This window comes from Canis lupus, chromosome 3 (assembly GCF_011100685.1).
Source record: "Canis lupus familiaris isolate Mischka breed German Shepherd chromosome 3, alternate assembly UU_Cfam_GSD_1.0, whole genome shotgun sequence".
NCBI lineage: Eukaryota > Metazoa > Chordata > Mammalia > Carnivora > Canidae > Canis > Canis lupus.
Window position 1 is genome coordinate 16,032,312 of NC_049224.1, and position 20,755 is coordinate 16,053,066.

At 39.3% G+C, this 20,755-nt stretch overlaps 1 long non-coding RNA gene across 1 annotated transcript; it reads left to right on the forward strand.

The window, feature by feature from the left end:
* The first annotated feature begins 6 nt into the window (after positions 1 to 6).
* Positions 7 to 15,185, forward strand: LOC119871117. The gene is made up of 3 exons (XR_005356693.1): positions 7 to 69; positions 4,737 to 4,886; positions 14,457 to 15,185. It is a non-coding gene; the product is annotated as an uncharacterized LOC119871117 (long non-coding RNA).
* The last annotated feature ends 5,570 nt before the right edge of the window (positions 15,186 to 20,755 follow it).

Below are 20,755 nucleotides of genomic sequence, written 5' to 3' on the forward strand. Positions count from 1 at the left end.
GTCACAGACCATACCAGGACCAAGAGAGCACCAGATGTAACTCTTGGCTGGAAATGGCCAGAGAGAGGGGTAAGAAAAACAAAGGGAGAATAAGACTAAAATAATTTCTGTTAATTATCCTACCACTTTACCATCTAAATAAGTAAATGCTTTTATGCTGGGCTTACCTTTACATATGACAGATCGTAAAATCCCACCATAATTCCATGAGGACATGTTTATTATCTTCATTTTACAGATGAAGAATTGTTCATTCTCCCATTTAGACCAGCCATGAGGCCAGTAAGGAGTAGGGCCAGCATTTCGATTCAGGCCTGTCAGATTCCAAAGCTGATATTTTCTTTAAAAATATGCCACAAATATGAGACTGAACCGAAGTTTTCTTTCATTTCTTCTCTTTATGAAGAAAGCACCTCTGCCCCTAGAATATTTCTGCCATATTAATAATGCAGACTGAATCAGATGGCTTCATTTGCTTGGGCGTCTACAAGCTTTCTGCCCGCCTGAGAGGTTCACTCTTTTGATTCCTCCAGGGCAGATTTTCCCAAAGAATGCCTCATGAAGCTGTGTGTGGTGTTTCAGCTTGGTGTAGGTCCATGTTGGACTCTAACGTGTGTCTGGAGGCCCACGAATTGCTAGGCCTCATCCCTGGAGTCCCTGATTCTGTGAGTCTAGGGTTGCACCTAAGAATTTGCATTTTATCAAGTTCACAGGTTGGAGGGGACACACTTGGGAGCCAATGTTCCAGGTTGTAATGGCCTCTCTAATTTAATTTGAGTGAGGAGGAAGAGATAAGATGATTGTTCTTATGTCTCAGTTACTCAGGGGATTTATTTCAGCTCAATATTGCTAACTGCTGTCAAGGCTTAACATAATCTCTGTGTGTGTGTGTTTTAATTTTTAAAAAATTTTAAAAATTTGAGTATATTTGGTACACAATGTTACATTAGTTGAACATTATCCAGTTTTAATTTTTTTCTTAGATTGTTTAATTACACCTAGAGTAGACTGTCCTTTAAGGACAAGAAACTGAAATGCAACAAGTTGAAGGAGGAGCATAGACATGCTGATGGTTGTGGATATTGTGTGCATCTAGTCAAATTCTTGTATAGGAACCAAAATGAGTACAATATTTCAAAAATTAATGTTAAAAAGAGAAAATATTGCTTTCCAATCAACTTTTCATTTACAGTAGAGTACCCCAGTATAGTTTTTTATCTACATTTTCATATACTTAGACAAAACATGCTGCTTTTAAATAGTGTTAGAGAAGGATTTCATGATTATTATTACATAAATGGATTTAATTAAGTAACACGAACTTCTTGTTAAATGTAAAAACCTAAAATTCTTTATATAAGTCTTTAAATAACATAAGAAATGAACTATATAGAATGCCATTTAATAATAATCTAAAATAAAAATACATTACTTTTGTTAAATGGCATAAACATTATTTGAATTATCTCCAAGTGTGGTGAAGAGATTAAATAATTCTAGGAAAGGCATTCAGGACTCAGAAAAGGAAGGAGAATCTTGCTGTAGGGGAGCAGACTCCTTTTCATCCCCCTTTCTGTGTGTGTGTGTGTGTGTGTGTGTGTGTGTGTGTGTGTTACTATTCCTGTCTTGTCTTTTTTGGCTGGTGGGATATATACCCATACTCTTGAAAGCTTGTTGGGCATGGGGCACATAGATTGACTTCTTAAGTGGAGCAGATTCTTCATTAGGCTCTTGGAAGAGCGCTGTCTTTTTAACACCTCCTTTTTGAATCAGGGGCTTCACACCCAGAGGTTGGAGACTTGACTGTGGGTGTGGGGAAGGTGGCTTAGAAACCCACAGCTGGGCTTGTCCAGAGGCCTTTTGTTAAGGAATAAAGGGAATCCTCCCAGTTATATATGGTTAAGCCTATTTTACCAGGATGGGAGGCCAGATTGGGATCTGAGATATTCCAATAAGGTAGATATTCATCTGTAATGTTTTCCATTCTTGAATCTTAGTTCAACATTAGGTGCCATTAGGGGATGTAGGAGTCGTGATTTGGGATTCTACTCCTTCCTTCCTTTCTTCCTTAGCAATAATGACTAACAGAACCTATTAATCAGAGTTCCCTGGGAGTGGATTAACTTAGGTCCTTCTTTACCCCATGCAAAACTCTTTATTGGCCCCCTGGGCCTACTCCAGTAATATCACTATTCCTCAGTTGGGCAATAAAAGTGGGTCATGATATGGTCCCAATCTCTTTTCCTAGTCTAAGCTTAAAACTTGATCCCTCCGAATATAGATGGTGCTCTGGTTACTGCTCTGCTCATTTTTCTTTTGGTAACTTCTTTCCTCTCTTCTGACCAGGCTATCGCCTTAGGTGTTTTGTCTTCCAAAATCTCCTTTCTTTATGAGAACGAATGTTTCACTGTTGGTTAAGTTCTGCTGGGATTGATAACCTATTGTTATAATGAGCATTTCTGCCAGTGGATTGTGAGTTCTTTGATAATCATCTTTGTGACTCCTGTTTTTAAAACAGTCAATGGTGCACTTTTAAAGAAATAGAATGCCTTCAACTATTATTTCATTTAATCCTGATAGTACTTCTGTGAGGGTGACATTTAGCTTGTACAAAGAGTCTAGAAGAAATCTCAAGATATATAGAAAAGTAGCATTAAATAGCATTGTAGAACAAATAGCAAACCATGGCATTAAGCCAAAGCAAATTGACAGTCAAACTGTAGGTCACAGAACAGACTTTGAAAAAATAGTTGTTGGTATAATCTGAGGAGAGGTCATTTTTAGTACCTGGGGTTAAGAAGTTTTCTGCCTTACTGACATTACATATGGATGGAGATGCCATGGCTAGTGATGTCTTTTGAAACCTGTGAGGAAGCCTTACCATATTCTGATCTGTTAGTGACAATGGACTCTGTATGGTCATGAAGAGTTGGGTGTGGCCATTTGCAATACGTTGATTTGATTAGGCTGAGTAATGCTAATCAGCATTAGGTAGAAAAGAAACAAAAATCACAGAAGTAAAAGTCAAGGAAAGAGAAGCTTATCACTTCTAAAATTAACCAAAGCAAAATTTTCTGCTTATATTCCTTTCTTTCTAAACGCAGGAAGGCAGTCTCATGGCAGGCTCCCTAGGACACTCTGACTATGTCATGTATATGACTTTGAATAAGCCTCTTAGTTTCTTAGAATCTCATGATGAAAATGGCTTAATGAAATGTGTCCTATAGGGGGTCTGGTGAAAATAATATAAGATAATGTATATTAAAGTATATCAAAATAACATAAAAAAACCTTTTGAATTACTTGGGTTTTTTTTTTTCGCTCAAGATATAGCAAAATGTTAAAATAATTTTAAAATTATATTTCTATATTTTGTTGCTTTTCCTTAAATACCTAGTTTTTTAAGATGGGCTTTCTGTTTTGGTCCTCTCAGGACCCTCCTGGCGCTGTATTTGAGTATAGTAACCTTGGTTCTTGTGCTTGGGTCCCTGCTGCTGGCCTGATTCTGCACGGATACCTTCTGTATGCTGCCTACTATGGGCTAAATTGTGTTCCCCCAAGATTCACATGTTGAAGTTCTAACCCCAGAACTTCAGAATACAACTGTATTTAGAGAGACATAGGGTCCTGAGAGAAGTAATCGAAGATAAAGTTACATGGGTGGGCTCTAACCCCATCTGAGTGGTGTCCTTATAAGAAGAGGGATTAGGATGCAGATTTAATTTCTGGACATTAATCTAACCACCATCTTGACTAATACTTATTCTATAACAAGAGAAGAGATGGTATCCTTTTTATTCAGGATTCTTTCGGTAAGGACATAACTCGACTTTGACTTTGATTAATTTAGGGAACTATCTTGAGTGCCTGTGGAGTAATTAAGTTGATTGCTCGGGATGGCTTATGGAATTGTTCTTGTTGGTCTGAGCATATAAATTATGCTGCAAAACCATTTCCAAAATTAAATTGAGGTTTTGATAAGACACATAAACTCTTTGAAACTAAAGTTTCAGTATGGAAGTAATTCTCTTAGGGCTTAATGTGTTTATTTTCTTATCTTTGCATTCAAATGATTTCTTCCTAATCCAACTTAAAACTAGCTAGCTGACTACCTACCTACAACAAAAATCTCTGAATTAATTATTACCTTTTTGTTGTTGTTGGACTCACTCTTAGACTGGGCACTGTAGGGTATATAATCCATGTGACACATAGTTTATTTTTATATGTCTGCAGGCTTTTCTAAGACTTTGTTAGTTATTCACTATTTGTCTGGGAACATTGAGATTGGTCCCGAAAATTGAACGTTTCCAATAAGGAAATTGGATGCAGTGTATGTTCTTTGTAGGAAAAAATTTTAACAACACATATCCAAAATGAGACATTCTGCTGTAGCAGGTTGGAGATGGCCACAAAATCTTAAATATTTTTTCTATTAAGAAGTGGGTCGGCGTCTCCTGGGTCTTGAATCTGGTGAGCTCTGTGACTGCTTTGAGCAGTAGAACACGATGGAAGTGATCCTCTGCCAGTTTCTGGGTCTATGCCTTAAGAGACTAGAAAGGTCTACTTCTGTCTTCTGGAACACTCACTCTGGGAGCCCTGATCTACTATATAAGAACTTCGACTACCCAGAGACTGCCCTGATGTGAGGAAGCCCAAACTAGCCACACAGAGAGGCAGCAATGGGAGAGACCAGTGTTGGCCAATCTCTGGCTATTTCCATCATCCCATTCCAGGCTCCAATTACATGAATAAGGAATCCAGACCAGCTCAACCTCTAGCTGAATATCACCACATGACTCCAGTTAACGCCATGTGAAGCAGAAGAATGGCCCGATTTGAGTCCAATTCTGGTTGTGACCTACAAAATAATGAAAAAATAATAAGTAAGTAAATTTTTAGGGTAGTTCACTGTAAAGCAATAGGCAACTGGAACTTTAATCTTAAAGACTTACATAAGGATGATATAAACTTCTTGAAAAATGCTTATTTATAATCATGTAAAGTTAATTTCTGGCAAAATCTAAAACCTTCTAACTTGACTGACTTGGACAAATTTAATCTTCTGTTTGAGTATTTTTAACTATTCACAAAAAAATGTATCTGAATGCTTTTATCAAGAATAAATGTTGAATTTTTAAAAAAAGATTTTATTTTTTTTAGAGCAATTTTTGGTTCACAGCAAAATTGAGAGTAAGGTACAGAGATCTTTCACATACTCCCTACTCCCACACGTTCATAGCCTTCCCCGTTATCACTCTTAGTGTTGTACATTCTATGGGTTAACAAATGTATAATGACATGTTAACCACCATTATGATATCATACAGAGTATTTTCAATGCCTTAGAAATCTCCTGTGCTCCACCTATTTATTCTTAACTTTCCCCAAACCCTGACAACCACTGATCTTTTTCCTATCTTCATAGTTTCGCATTTTTTAGAATGTCATACAGTTAGAACCATACAATATATAGCCTTCCAGGTTGACTTCCTTCACTTAGTGATATGCGTGTAAGTTTCCCCCGTATCTTTCATGGCTTGAACACTCATATCTTTTTAGTCCGAATGATACTCCATTGTCTGGATGTACCACAATTTATTCATCTATTTACCTACTGAAGGACATCTTGGTTCCTTCCAAGTTTTGGCGATTGTGAATAAGGCTATTCTAAACATCTGTATACAGGGTTTGGGTGAACGTAAATTTTTACCTCCTTTGGCTAAATAAAAAGAAATGCAATTACTTGATCGTATGGTAAAAATACGTTTAGTTGGTTAAGAAACTGCCAAAGTGTCTTCCAAAGTAGCTATGCCATTTTATGTTCCAACCAGCCATTAATGAGAATTTGTGTTGCTCCACATCTTTGTCAGCATTTGGTGTTGTCAGTGTTTTGGATTTGGTCCATCCTAATAGGTGTGTAATGGTATCTCATTGTTTTAATTTGCATTTTCCTGATGCCATGTGATATAGAGTTTAGTGATTTTTAAAATGTGTTCTTTGTCCTCCTTTTAAAAAATTAAGTGGGTTTTAAATATTGTATTTTTCAGTGAAATTAAATGCAACCACGCTACAAATATATATTTCTATTTTGTTACTTGTTTGAATAAAAACTATATACTGTGTAATATAGGATAAGCAGGAAAATGCACATAATAAAGAAATGTGGCTTCTTTTACTGATAGTGCTTTGGCTTCAAAAGGGATTATTTGTCTTTTATTTATATGATCGTTTTATAAAGTTAAAATATCCAGACATATAGAGAAAATAATTCTCTTTCGATGTCTTGGAACAGAAACATAATGTATTTAAAGATTAATTCATGTCTTATGTTTCCATCACTGGTATAAATTAAGATTTAGTTTATAATATAATTGAGACTTCACAAAATATTGAATAGCATTTTCATTTAAAATTGGAATTTCCCTATATTCTCCACTTGATAAATTATTCTTATGCATATAGGAGCTAATAAAGAAGAATTGTTTTTATAATAAGCATTTTCTCTTTTCTTTTTCTGATGTCTTATGTCAATGGAAAAGAACCCCCAAAATAAGTGCTGCTTCTTATCATCGTGCAAATGTGATTCCAGAGAGCACTTCTCTGTCTTAATCACTGAAATTATTTGGTTATCAAAGCCATACACAGTTCATGATTTGACTTTCATCCCTTTCAGACTTATCCATGATATTGGTCTGGCCTTGAAAACATTAAAATGGCCTTTGTTTGATATTCAACATGTAATTTCAGAAAGACGTGTTCATTTTAAAGATTGAGACTGAGTGTTAGTGTGATTGAAGAGTCTTAACAAGGCCTGGGAATAGAACAATAGTTTCTAAGGGTGTGTGGGGGAAGAATAGGTTGGGTAAACAATAAAATAGCTGAGGGTGTATTTGGACTTGTGATTGTGGTGTGTGCCTGTGTGTGTATATGTACGTTCAACTTTCTTTCCTATAGGGGACGGAAATGTTATTTATTTATTTTCAACTAACAACTTTTTTTTCTTTTTTAATTTAAATTTTAGTTAGTTAACATGCAGTGCAGTATTGGTTTCTGGAGTAGAATTCAGCGATTCATCACTAAACACACAACACCCAGCACTCATCACATCAAGTGCCCTCTTCAGAAACATTCTCTAAAGCAGAGACTCTTTCCAAAAGAAACCCTTAAAGTCTTTTTGAATAGAATTATTCTACATTTGATATTTTGGAAAATAATTTCTTCCAATCAGCTGTTCCTAATAAAGAGACAACAGGCCATATGTTCTGTGACAAATTGGAGTTGTTTCAGCCGCGGGAGTTGCACGACCTGGTGTGGAAGTATCAGAACACTAAGAGATTAGATGCCACCTGCCCTCAGTTAACTTCCTCCTTCTGTGGGAGGGCATTTTTCTATGTTCAGGTCATATCATAATAACACAATTGTAATGTTTTCAAAATAGAGATTAAGTTACTTTCTGAGAAGGGTGTCCAGGATTTCATGCTGCTTTCTGCCATCATCAGTGAGTGAATAGTTTTTGTACAATTTCTGTAGGCAGCTTCTCTCGCAGAAAGAGTTTTTGTATTTATTTGATTTCTCACTGCAAGGGTTGCGAGTTACGGTGAGGGGGCTGGGGCGGGGGGAGGAGGGGTTCCGACAATAAGAAGGCAAGTGCCACTGGATTGGGACTCTGAGAAATCCTCACTGTCCTGGCAGGGTGTCCTAAACTGTCTGGAGGTCTTAGGAGAGAGGGTGTTTCTCAGAAGGATCCACCACGCAGGTGGTCCGGATTCACTCTATGGGCAACACCCTTCCAGGGGTCGGCACATTGTTTACTCTCACCATGGAATAGACCTTAAACAAGATGAAAGAGCAAAAAGATTTCTTCTCACCTCAATGAACAGTAAATTTAAGGCCACTTCAGAGGGTAAAATGGGTAGGTTTTTCCCCTGGGTAGACACTAAATACAAAGCCCTAATCATTTGTTAGTGACTCAGTTGCATATCTTTTAGTCTTGATCTTTATGGAGATTGTTATATTAATATTCATCTTCACGTCTGATTTTTGTGTGTGAAATATTTTCTCATTGATGCATCCTTAAGAATGTCTGCTAAAAACTCCCATTTCCAGCAGAGCTCCGGTAAGTTCCCTCTCTACCTAAGAAATCCTTAGCAACGTTCTTGCTTGCTCTACCTCTAGCCAAAAAGTTGGTGAGACTCCATGACTCCTAATCATATTATCCCACCCTCCTGCTTCTATTTTTGCCACCTCTCTTGGTGCACCCCCCACAGCCTGGTGCCCACATGATAAATCCGGCAGCTGTCGTCATGCAGTTGGCCCCGCCACCTCCCCCAGCCTCGTGCTGTCAGGAGTGTGCTCAAGGGACCAGTGATGCTGAAGAATTTCTCAGGTCGTCTGCACTGACCCAGAAAACCAAAGAGGTTCTAGCTTTTGCCCACGGCTTGAGGCAGTGACCCAGCTCTGCTCAGCGTGGCTAAAGCCCTCGGCAGCCCGAGACACAATCCGGAAGGCCCAAGCCAGGATGCTGCAAGAAGAGCAATCTATGTTCTCGAACTTTACGTAAGAACCCAAATAACCCCAGCTGACATATCCCCCTTCCTGCTCTTTGGTGATGCAGCTAAAACGCTATGATTCTGTTTTAGAAAATACGCATCTCACTCAAAATTATTTTCCAAAAGGTAGGGCTCAGCGAACGGCACAAATAGCCAAAAGGACCTCAGTGAGCAGAATGTGGGCTCTCTTACTTCTTGTTTGCAGCTTCCCACTCCCCTAAGCAAATCAACTAGGAAACGCGGACGGGAGATAATTCCTGCTCCTGGCAGCTGAGCTGTAATCTAGCCTCTCGTTCTTTACTGAGCTCGCACTTGCTGGAGACATTTTAATGTCTTAATGAAAGGACAGGGAAATTATCACTCACTGATTTGTGTTTTTAAATTTGGAGTTTCTAAATTAAGACTACTTAACGATACAGGCATGCCCATTTCCAGGACTGGATGTTCAGCTCCTACATTTGATGTGTCACCTTGAGGGTTTCCTGTGAGGTAATTATCATGCTGGGATGAGCTAATCTCCCCTAGAATAGTACACCTGCCTCATTCTGCTAACAAATAGGCCCCTGCCTTCTAGAGACTGCCTGACCTGACTTATTATATCTCTCCCATCAGCAGAAAGACTCATATCATCACTGGGCCAAAGGTGAATTGCCTAGAGACAAAGTTGGAATGAATTTTTTGCAGTCCCATTTCGCCAGACATTCAAACCACTTCATTCTGAAGAGTGGAGACCTTTAACTCTGTCACATATTTATATATGCTTATAAGGCCAGGGAAGGGTCTTTCTGCGGATCTGCTCGGGGTGAATGTATCAAAATAGTATGCCAGAAGAAACCGTGTCTGCCTCTCAAACCTTTGTTCTCTAGTGTCATTACTCTGAGAAAAAGAGAAATACTGGTGCTGGTGGCTTAGTTTACTTGCATTTTGGAGGTTGCCTGTGTGTGCTTTTGTCATGTGGCAGTTGGCGTGGAATTTCGAGTCCGAACCCAGTCTAGAGCTGGAGTGGAAGTGAGGGCCACCCGGAAAAAAAAAAAAATTAAGATTTTTCTAGCTGATGCCTGTTTTCCATATAAAATGTGGCTTTGTTTTTTTATAGTTTTTCTTATTCCCTACAGCAAAAGAGGCTAATATTCATTTAAAACCCAATAACAATTAAAACCCCCAATAACAATTAAAACCTACAATGAACAACTGCTCTAGCTTTGTTTATTGCATGCATAAATAATCATACTTCAATGAACATGTTAGTATCTATGATCTCTTCCCAGATTAAGGTTGCCTCGAGACTGCTTGCTTTGGCTACTGTAAATGTGACATGAATTACGCTCAGGAAAATGTGTCTAACATGCTGGGTTTGAAGTAAATTATTTTCTTCTAATATACCTACACAACTGTCACAAGGAATTACACTGCAGATTTAGTGATGTTAAGTGTCAATTGTAATTTGGTGACAGCCATTTTATTGGCTATGCATATTGCTCTGCTAGGACTGCTTCTCAGTATGGAGGCCACCGTATCATTAAAAACCAGTGATCCTTCACTGATGACATAATTTGACTGGCAGAGAGAGGAGCAGAGAGGGGCTTGCTTCCACCTGCACAGAATCTGCTGTATGTCAGAGATGAATTTGCCTTCAAATTAGAAACAGCACTGCAGATGAGGGCTGTGATTTTGCTTGAGTTCTTTTAAGGCGTTTTTCTGGAATGGTTACTGAGCAGCTGATAGAAGTCTCCTTTAATATGTCAAACATATATATTATGCAGCCTGTAAACATTTCAAATATTTTTAGTCGGAGCTTACGGTGAGGTATCTACAAAATAGTTTCTGCTGAAGTGAGCCACATGTATTTCTGCACACTCATCCATCCATTCTTTTGTCTACAACTCTGTCTTTGGCATAGGTTCCAGGAATAAAAATTTATGTGATAAAATGGTAACAAAAAAAAAAAAAAAAAGAAAAGAAAAGAAAGAAAAAAGGAAAAAAACCCAACTGAGATCTAATATGAGCTCAGTGCTTCGGCAGGTAGGATAAATCATCAGAGCCAGGTAAAAATTTACAGTAAGAGCAGAGCTATAATCATACATTCTGAAAATTTTATAAACTGACAATTCAAGTTATGTGTTTTATGCTAATATACATTGTGGTAGGGTCTAATAAACTGTGACTCACTCATAAATAGTAGAAAAGCTGATGGCACTCACACGCAAGCACATACACAGACTCACACACATTCTGTACTTATGCAGGAAACAGGAAATAGAGTCCAAGACTTTCTTAGCAAATTTAAATCAATATAACTGCATTCCATTTTCAGTATTTAAATTAAATTTCTTGCTGCAAGGCACTGTAAGGAACAAAGCAAAGTACCTTAAAAGAAAGTGTATCGCTCGTAATTTTACCTCATTTCACACCTATTTGACAGCTTCTCTTAGCCAATTGGTTTCATTGAAAATGCTGACAATATTCACCTATTAGAGTCCTGCCCTTCTATGTGGAGACCATTCCTCTTAGATACACTTCATTAGCTTTCAACATGGAAAAATAACTTTTTCCCTCCTTACACTACTGACACTTGCCACTATTTTCCCCTTCTCTTAACACAGCATTTATTTATTTATTAAGAAAAGAAACTTTCTAGAACAATAAATAGTATAAATTATTCAGCCAATTTCAGTCCAGCCACATAAATCATACTCAGGCAGACAAGCTACTTATGACAAATGCTTTGTCTAAGAGAAATACGCCACTGAAGGTTTAATCAGAGGCGCTAAACATTTCAGACTTTCCCGTTTTTATTCTTGGCCAGGAAAACTCTATCTCTCTGTCTACAGAGGCTCTTCAGAATGCTCTTTTTTTCCCATGAGAATATTGAGACCATTTTTATCCACAGTAGGGAGGAGGGTGTTAATAAAAGTGCACTTTTCTGAAGAAAAATTCAAATGGGGGTTGGCAAATCTTCTCAATTCTTGAAAGCATATTTCAGGGCCAACTGTGGATATGTTAATAGCTTTTCACATGATAGGCCATCAAGTCCTACTTTTCGAGACTGGTCAGGGTGTTCCCACATCCACCAACAAGAAAGAAGAAAAAAAACAACCTCACAAAAAGCAAGTGGAATTTGGAAGCAGGATGAATCCAGAGTAGTTGGTAGAATCAGAAAACGCTGCTTCCTATTTTGTCTTGTCATTGGCTCCTAAGGCTTCTGCCCCTTATGTTTTTTAACTGAAGCTTCCTCCTTTACTGCCTTATTAATATAAATGGGCCCCATAAAAATGCTTGATTACAGCATGGTAGGCTAAAATACGCCCATAAAAAATCTTTTTTTGGGGTAAGCTTCAAATAATGGTGATATTTTTTCCGGTAAAAGGAATGAAATCTTAATTCTCCTAATGCTTAAATTGCCAACTTTCCCTTTAGTTATCATTTAACTAATGTTTGGACCCTTGGTGATTCAAGGCATGTACGTATGTTACTGGGGACATCAGATATTTGTGATGACTTTGAAACCTAAAAACCAATTAGGTCCGTGCTTGGTCTGGGTAACCATTTACTGGAAGGAGAAAGCCTCTACTCTGCTAAAGCAGTTAGGGAGATGTTTTTGTTCTATTTTGTTTCCTTTTGACGACAGAAGGCTTGCCACTCGCTGAAGAAATCCAACCATTTCTTCAGTGAAAATGGTCACAAGTGAGCAAGGAGAGGCCATTCCCTCGGTCAGTGTTAGTTAAAAAGAAGGCTATGTTGCCCCCAATTACAACCACTAGGAAACACTGCGAGAGGGTGGAAATAAGCTTGTAGGGCAGGGGCACAGGACCCAGGGATTGCAGCTGGGGAGTAGAAGGGCAGAGACAATGTCATGAAAGGTTTGTCTACGCCAATAGTCCCCCAACTCTTCCTGCGGAAAGCCTGTCTCAGCAGCCCACCCCCCAGCACCTGTGAAGGCACTCCTTCTGTGGAACCAGAAGAAAAGACATGACCTGGAACACAGCATGACTTCCCTCGGGGCCTGTTTTCCATGGTAGTTTCTGGACTCAGTCTTGCTTACCTTACAAGCTCTGAGTGAATTGTGGCCCAAGCATCTGTGGCCGTGGGCCACGTGACAAAGTATCCCTCTCCGAGGGACATGTGGCATTTTGCCATACAAAGGTACAGCACATGGATCTCCTGAGGAACATGCGTCAAGTTTATTTTCTGACTAGTAAATGAATAAATTTTTCTGACTCAATTGGGACTGAAAGGTAAATAACCTGCCTCTGGAGCTATCCCAAGATCTGATTCCTTTGGAGCGGTGCGTGTAATTTAACAACAACGCGGTCATCAGAGAACTCTGGTCTAAGCCTTGCAGATGAGGGAACTCTGAATCCATAGGGGCTAAGATAAAAGTGGGTAACTTTGAGCAAGCCTGGGAGAGAAACTTGAGCTCAGAGAAATGTCAGTAAGATTCCAAGCACCCTAATTCTAGACAGACTCATTTAAATCCCCAAGTTTTTAGGAGATGCTGTTATAATGCACTCTTGGAAATGGTTCGCTTGTGATTATTGTCTGTCCAGGGTTTTGTCTCCACTTATTAATTATATTTGTCATCGCTCTGGTGAATATATAAGAAATTGGGGAGAAGCTATAGTAGGTTAGTGAGGAAACTAAAGAAGGCAAGTGTAAGGATTGGGATCTTATACTAAGAGGAATTTGGAATTTTAAAGGAAAGAAAAAAAGTCAACACAGTGCTGAATGTTATGATGTTTTCAATGAACAGCTACTCTTCCAGAATTTAGTTTCTCTTAGACCAAGTCATCGGTGTCTGAAAATAGAGTGGGCCTATGTCCCAATTTGCCCAGGACAGTCCCAGTTTATGTTGGTGGAGCAAGTTAGTTATAAGTAATATCCCCTTTTATTCTTAAAGGTGTCCTGGCTTGGGAGATAAATGATACAGCTACCCTAAACGTAATCAAAGATCCCTTTGAAATGAATAGATTTGTACAAGGATGAAAGTGGAGATGTTTTGATTTCGGTTTTCAAATCTGGTTTCCCGAAGTGAGAGAGAAAGAGAGAGACAGAGAACCGGGGTGGGTGGGTGGTGGGGGGGCGTGGAGGGACGTGGAAATTAGAGCAAGCCAGGCCTGGTATACACTCAGGCCTACGTCTTTCTCGTCATTATGTCCTTTGGATATTTTGCAATATTTTCAGATGAACAATTTAAGAATTCGAATAATTTCGGATTTTCTTATAGTTGTAATATTTAGACAGAAGTAAGGAACTGGATTTCATACGACTCACTTAAGTTATTTAGGAAGTTGGGAATGGAATGAAATTTCACTTTATTCCACTGTGAGCATGATCTTGGGTAGTGTATTAGACAGATGCTAGCCTTCTGAGAGCAATCAACAATGAATTGTAAGTAGGATATGACCAAGAGATTCAATTTTTGTATGATTTTGGAGAAGTTCTGATTCCATCAAAGTTAAAAGAAACTGCCAATAAGTTAATTGAGGAAACAACATGATTAACAATATTTGCAAATGTAGAAACTACTTATTTTTAAATATTTAAGTATTATTTTTCATAAAATTAGAGATTTCAATTAATCATACTACTTATGTTAATTCTTTGGAAGTTAAAAATTACACTTGATTGATGGATTTTTTTTATTAAACATAGACTGGTTAATGTGAGGTTGCTGTGAATAATGATTTTTGGGGTATGTTTCTTAGCAAAATATGCATTAAATTAATTACTTTAAAAATGTCTACATGAAATGATACATTCAAGGTCTTTGGAAAAACAGGAAATGTAGAGTACTGGTATGTTTTGCTAGAAATATTATCTTCTATTTTGGTTCACTTAATTTTCATGTAACAAAACTTTAAATTGTTAATTGAGGAAACACCTGTTTTACCTGATTTTCTTAAGCACTCTGGATGGATATTGGATGCCTTGCAGCAAAACTCTCATTAAAACAAGGATCCTGTGATATGCACTACAATGGCTGAATTATTGCATTGAAGAGAATATTATACTAAAACTTCACTGCGTCATGATCCTCAGGGATTTTGCTATAGAATTACTTGTAAATGGAACCATTCTATAAAAACATCCTTCGAAGCTTCAGGATTTCACAGAATTGGATGAGAAGAGATACTTTGATATAGATAAGGAATCGATTTGGAGAAGAAAAATATTAGAAACAAATGAACATCTGTAGAGCCTATTTTATTTAACCTCTCTATAAACTGCCTGGAGAAGCTTAGATAACAGAAATGTCCAAACCCAAATGTGCTATTTTCCTGCACCAACTGTCATATTATCTTCCTTTGGCACAGTCATTGATGTGTGGGTGGCATGTGACCTGAGCCAGCCCAATCAGAGTATTTTGAGTACTGGGCTAGAGACATTTTCTTTAGGAAAGTTTGCCCATCATTGCAGCTGAAGCCGTCCTACTACCCCAGAGGGAGCCTGTCTTAGAATGGTCTTACTGGAGACACCTGGGAGACTCAGCGGTTGAGCGTCTGCCTTCGGCTCAGGTCGTGATCCCGGTGTCCTAGGATGGAGTCTTGGATCAGGCTCCCCATAGGGAGCTTGCTTCTCCCTCTGCCTATCTCTCTGCCTCTGTGTGTCTCGTTAATAAACAAATAAAATCTTAAAAAAAAAAAAAAACCCAGAATGGTCTTATTGGATACTCTTGGGGTAATTGAACTGATAGCATTTGCTGTGGGTTTATATTAGCAGATGGTACGTTATGGAATTTTCAAGCTTCATGGTGGCTTAAAGCCTTTTGGTCAGTGGAAAGGCAAGGTTGTAGAAAGCTGATTACATAAGCAAAGTATCCATGATAGCAGGGGCTTAATAAGTATTTGTTTTCTTTTTTCATGGCCTATCAGTGTCCATTCCCTGGTTTTGTCTCCACTTCCCCTTCTGAATTTGATACATGCATTGGTTTCCTTCTAGTTTCCCTGGCCCAGTGTCTGGGAATTCCCTACCTATCTACCATGGGGCCTGGGAAAACCCTACTATCAACCCTCACACATTATTGTGGCTGACGAGTGAACAGTGCCCTACCATCCCATGTCATTAGATAGGGCCATATTACCTCATCACAGACTAGCTGGACATTCCAATCATTTTGTAGTTAAATACAGGTTTCCTGTGAGGAAAACCAGATTCAGGGGTAAGGTTGTGGCAGATTGTATATTTCCCCAAGTGACCACAATATTTCTTTTCCCTTGTGCTCTTCTAGAACTCTGTTATTACCTCAACAAGAGGCAGAGTCTAGCCTCTCTCTTAAAACGGAGCAGGCTTTGTCAGCTGTTTTGACTAAGAGATTATGGTGAGAGTGATGGTATGGGATTTCCAAAGCTAAGCCTGAAGAGGAGATGAAGTTTCTGCCTGGTTCCCTCTCTGGGGATGATTTCCTTTCGAAGGCAGTTGGTATGGCATGAGGAAGTGCCGGCCACCTGGAGAAGAACCGAGATGCCTCTCAGTCACCAGGCAGCACCAACTAGCCAGTCATGAGAGCGGGCCGTCCTGTAGGCAGAGCTTCCTGTCCCTGGTTGGGCCACCCCCCACCCCTTCTGATGCTGTGTGGAGCAGAAATCGGCTCTCCTGGCTAAACTGCAGATTTGTGAGCAAAAATAAATGGATACTGTTGTTCAGAGTCATCGTTTTTGGTGATTTGTTATGTGGCAAAAGATATTAATCTTCATCACTTTATGAGATGGAAGAAGTATTATGCTCATTTTATAGAGTAGGAAAGAGAGGTATCCAACAGTTAAATAACTTGTCAAGGTCACCCTAGCGGTAAATAATGGGGGCAGAGTCTCAAGACTCCTTCACAGCACAACTTCTCAAAGAGGGTACAATACCGGTTATCAGTCAGGGTATGGCAGTAAATAGTGTGAGGTCTAGAGACAAGCCACTGGCAACTGAATGCCCAAGTAGTGCAGAGCACTGATTCATCTCCTGGGGAATCAGCAGGGAAAGCGACAGGAGAATCCTTGTCCTCATGGAACTTCCTTTCCAGCGTGTTAAGATGACAATATGAAGCCCTTAGCATGTAAAGCATTTACCATGGTGTCTGGCACATAAATGCAATGTGAATATTGGTTATTCGTATGACCATTTGAATTGAAAAATCCATGGTTATCATCTGAGACCTGGGTGTTACAAACAGAGGTGTCTGTCCATTTTAATGTCTGCATTTCAGCGCATGAGAAACAACATTTGATTTCTGTGAGCAGAGTACAAACTTGAAACTAAATCTAGCAAATCACGCAGTACCTAGTGTTTAATATTCAGCTATTATATAATGGCCTCTAGGACTCTGTGCATTCATAAAGAGGTGTCAGAAGGGGTTATGAAAATAACTTCAGAGATACTAAAAAGATATTCTGATGGTAGCTTGACCATACTTGAAAAGTAAAATCTTGATTATCAGTGGTGTAATGGTGGGCAGGAAATGTGTTGATAATTGAAGCCAACAGATAGCCCTCAGCTCCCTGGTTCATCAAACCTTTTCCCAGAACAGATAAACAGCAAAATTGGCTGGTTTAAATTTCACTTCCTTTTATTGCTCCTGTGGAGATGCTAATGAATAATAGACAAGGAGAGGCAAGAACCCAGGTAATTAGTCTGTTGTGGATATGTGGAGCTGGAAGGGACCTTAGAGTCTCCTCTGGTCTAGTTCCCTCATTCTAGAGTTGAGGAAGCTAAAACCTGGGGGTGCTAAGTCTCCCAAAGGCACATGGGTGCTGAGCCTCAGAGCCCAAGCCAGATCCCAGGTCCCAAGTCGCTTCTTTATATAGCTTTCACTGATTTCCACTCACACTGTCTCACTCCTTCTCCATATCAGCAACTGCTGATCACCTGGGGTCTATGTACAAGTAACTGAGTGAAACGGAGTCCAGGATTTCTTTTTCAATATCGTGATGGGGCCAGGAAGGCATGTTGATTGATTGATTGGTTGATTGATTGACAGCTTTTATTTATTTATTCATGAGAAACAGAGAGAAAGAGAGAGGCAGAGACACAGGCAGAGGGAGAAGCAGGCTCCAGGCCGGCAGCTCGACGTGGGACTCAATCCTGGGTCTCCAAGATCATGCCCTGGGCTGAAGGCAGGTGCCAAACTGCTGAACTACCCAGGGATCCCAATTAATTAATTAATTAATTAATTATATATGTAGTTTTAAAAAGATTTTATTTATTTATTCATGAGACACACACACACACACACACACACACACACACACACACAGAGACAGAGACACAGGTAGAGGGAGATGCAGGCTCCCTGAGGGGAGCCCGATGTGGGACTTGATCCTGAGACTCCAAAGGCAGACGCTCAACCATTGAGTCAACCAGATGTTTCCGGTTTTCCTTTAGCCAGAGACTCAGAATTCCAGCCTCTGTGTGCTCGCTCAAGGTATTGACACCACCTGGAGTGTGCTTGTGCTTTTTAAAATTCTCATCCTGGGTGCTTTCCCAGATCAAGGAGGCCCACTCATCCTCCTGGTTGTTGGAGGAGGTCACCGAGAGGCCATGACCTCTAGCTGACCCCCAAGCTAGATCCAGGCAATTAGAGGAGGCTCCTCACTGGCTTCCCTGTGCTTGGAATGTACACTCTTCCCACCGTTCCCATTGTGGGAGCCGTTTTCAAGAACACAGCCTTGAGAGAGCAATGTGTTCTTGAGGCCATCCGGGGGGTATAGGACTGAACCTTGTTAAGGGTTCTGTACAAACTTAAAATTCTGGCCCACTGGTGTGAGACCTACTCACCTCAAGGGAGCCCAAAGCAAGCCTTGTAAGTAAGTGCTTTTACTTATTAAACCTGCCACCTGCCAATCTGGAGAGCTCTGCTCCTTTCTTCCTTCTCTCTTTGCTCTCCGTGTATGAGGACGAGCTCAGAAACCAACAGCCATCTGGCTGTGATGCCTTGAAGCCTCCCCTGACCACCATGGCTGAGCTACTTAGCTGGTTCTTCCCTCCACTTACTTTGTATTACAGCTCCCTAGAATCACTTCTGTTCTAAATTGTAGACTCCTTGAGGACAGACCAGCATTACAATGACTGGATCAGCTTGGTATCCCCCACGGGTACAGCTGCCGTGTACATATCCTAGATCTTTCTGTGGCTGCTGTGATACAGATCCTCCACCTTTCCTAGTTTTAGTAGAAAGTTTCCAACAGGGCCCTTTCAGAGTATTGTAGCTCACCACTTGTATTTAATTGAATTCCAATCAATGGCAAAATGTGAGGTCATGTTTTCAGAGTGTCAGTGGTAAGAGTAAATAAAATAACAGGAGGGGCATACTTTTTATCCAAATAACTAATATGAAATTAATATGATTTATTCATTCTGTAAATATTTGGACTACTTACTAGGTAAAAGGCAACATGTGTAGGCTCCCTGTTAAATAAAAAGCTGATTAAACATACATAATTTATTCTAAGTGTATGATAGTACATCCAAACCATATTTTCTGTAATATCTTTGCTGTCGCTGCTCATAGGAGATGGAAGTAGGAATAGGGGCTGGAGAGGTGGGTTGTTGTAGTTTTAATTTCCCTTTATAGCCATTCATTGGAAACCAGCTGTGCTTGTATAACATGAAACATATGTAGTCAGGATTAAGAGCTGACTAGTCAATTCTTGAGGGTTCTCTTTCTTTCTTTCTCTTGCCACTTCAGGCATCAGAATATTAATTCCAATGATCATTTGTGTCCACCTTACTCAGATAACTGTTGCAATATTTTAAAGGGATATTAAGTTGTTCATTTATAAAGACAGTTGATATGCTTAATTGAATGAAATATACAATCAAAAATTCTTGTATACAAGAATAGATGGTTATGTTTTCTGAATTTTCGAGATTAGCTCTTAATTTTTCTTCACTAGGAATTGGCAAACTCCTTAGTAGGATGTAGTTTAGAAATTTCATTGTAGGCTTTGAATTTATTTTCTTCTTTTTGCCCAGCTGTATTAATTAGCTTGCTGGAAGAGTCGAACATGTAAACAACCATTTCGGTAAAATGTGGTATTTTCTGTAATTGAGGTGTATGTAAAGATCACAGGGAAAGGATCCTTAAACTTTGCTCGGGGAACTAGAAAATTTCTTCACAGTGGTGAACTTTTAGTCGCATGTTGAGAAGAAGTTTTCTACTAGTACAAATGGAAGTAGGGAATGTTAAACTGTGTGAATGGCATTGATTCAGCTACTCATCCATTTTATTGAACAGTTATTTACTGACCCTCTTATATAAGCCAGGTGTTGTGGTAGGTGTTGGAGATACAAAAATGTGGGTGTTGGTCCTAGATATGGAGGAGGTGCTTAGAGAGAAAGATACAAATAGCTGATTCTAAGATTGCAAGTGAAGTGATGGGATTATGTCCAGAGCGTCATGGTAATAAACATGAAAGATTGAAAGAAGATTATCTGTTCAGACAATTAGAAGTATAATAGAACTACAAGAAATGGGCAAAGGTAGGTAGAAGCGAGGGTACCTGGGTATGAATATACGAAAGTACGGAGGACTTTGAATGCACTTAAGAGACAGTGGATTCTATTTTGCCTTTGGGAAACTGCTGAGAAATTTGGTGCAGTTAAATTTGTTCTCATTTATACGTTATATCACCAGCAACAGTGTGAAGGGGACAGGCATGCGTTAGGAGACAATTGCAGTGGTTCAGGCAAGAGATAATACATACCAGGATTAGTAGTGCGGATAAAAAGAAGGAAATTGTCACTAACTGATTTGATATGGGGTTAAAGGAGAAGGATAAATATAGGATAAATATAAATAAAGGCCACGTTTCTTGTTTTGCAATGAGTGGGAGGTAGAACATGGAGATCAAATAGAGTTTTGAGGGAAAGATGATGAGTCACCATCCGCTGGCATTTTCAGATGAATATAATCTACCAGGAAATTAGATTTAAGAGTCTGAGGACAGAAATAATGCTCCAGGCAAATTAGGTTGGGCAAGACAGAAGAGAGGTGGTAGTAGAAGGTAATAGTGCTTGGAAAACTTGCAGAGGGTGAGAAGAGATGAGGGACAAGGATTGAATTTCAGAAGCTTCAGAACTTAATTAAAAGGAGGTTTGGAGAAGATGAACTTGAAAAGATGCTGGGAAGAAATAGCCATAGGAATAGGGGAGGAAGCGAGAATTTCGTGTCGTGGAAATCATGAAAAGCAAATGTTTGGAGGGAGGACTGGTCAGAT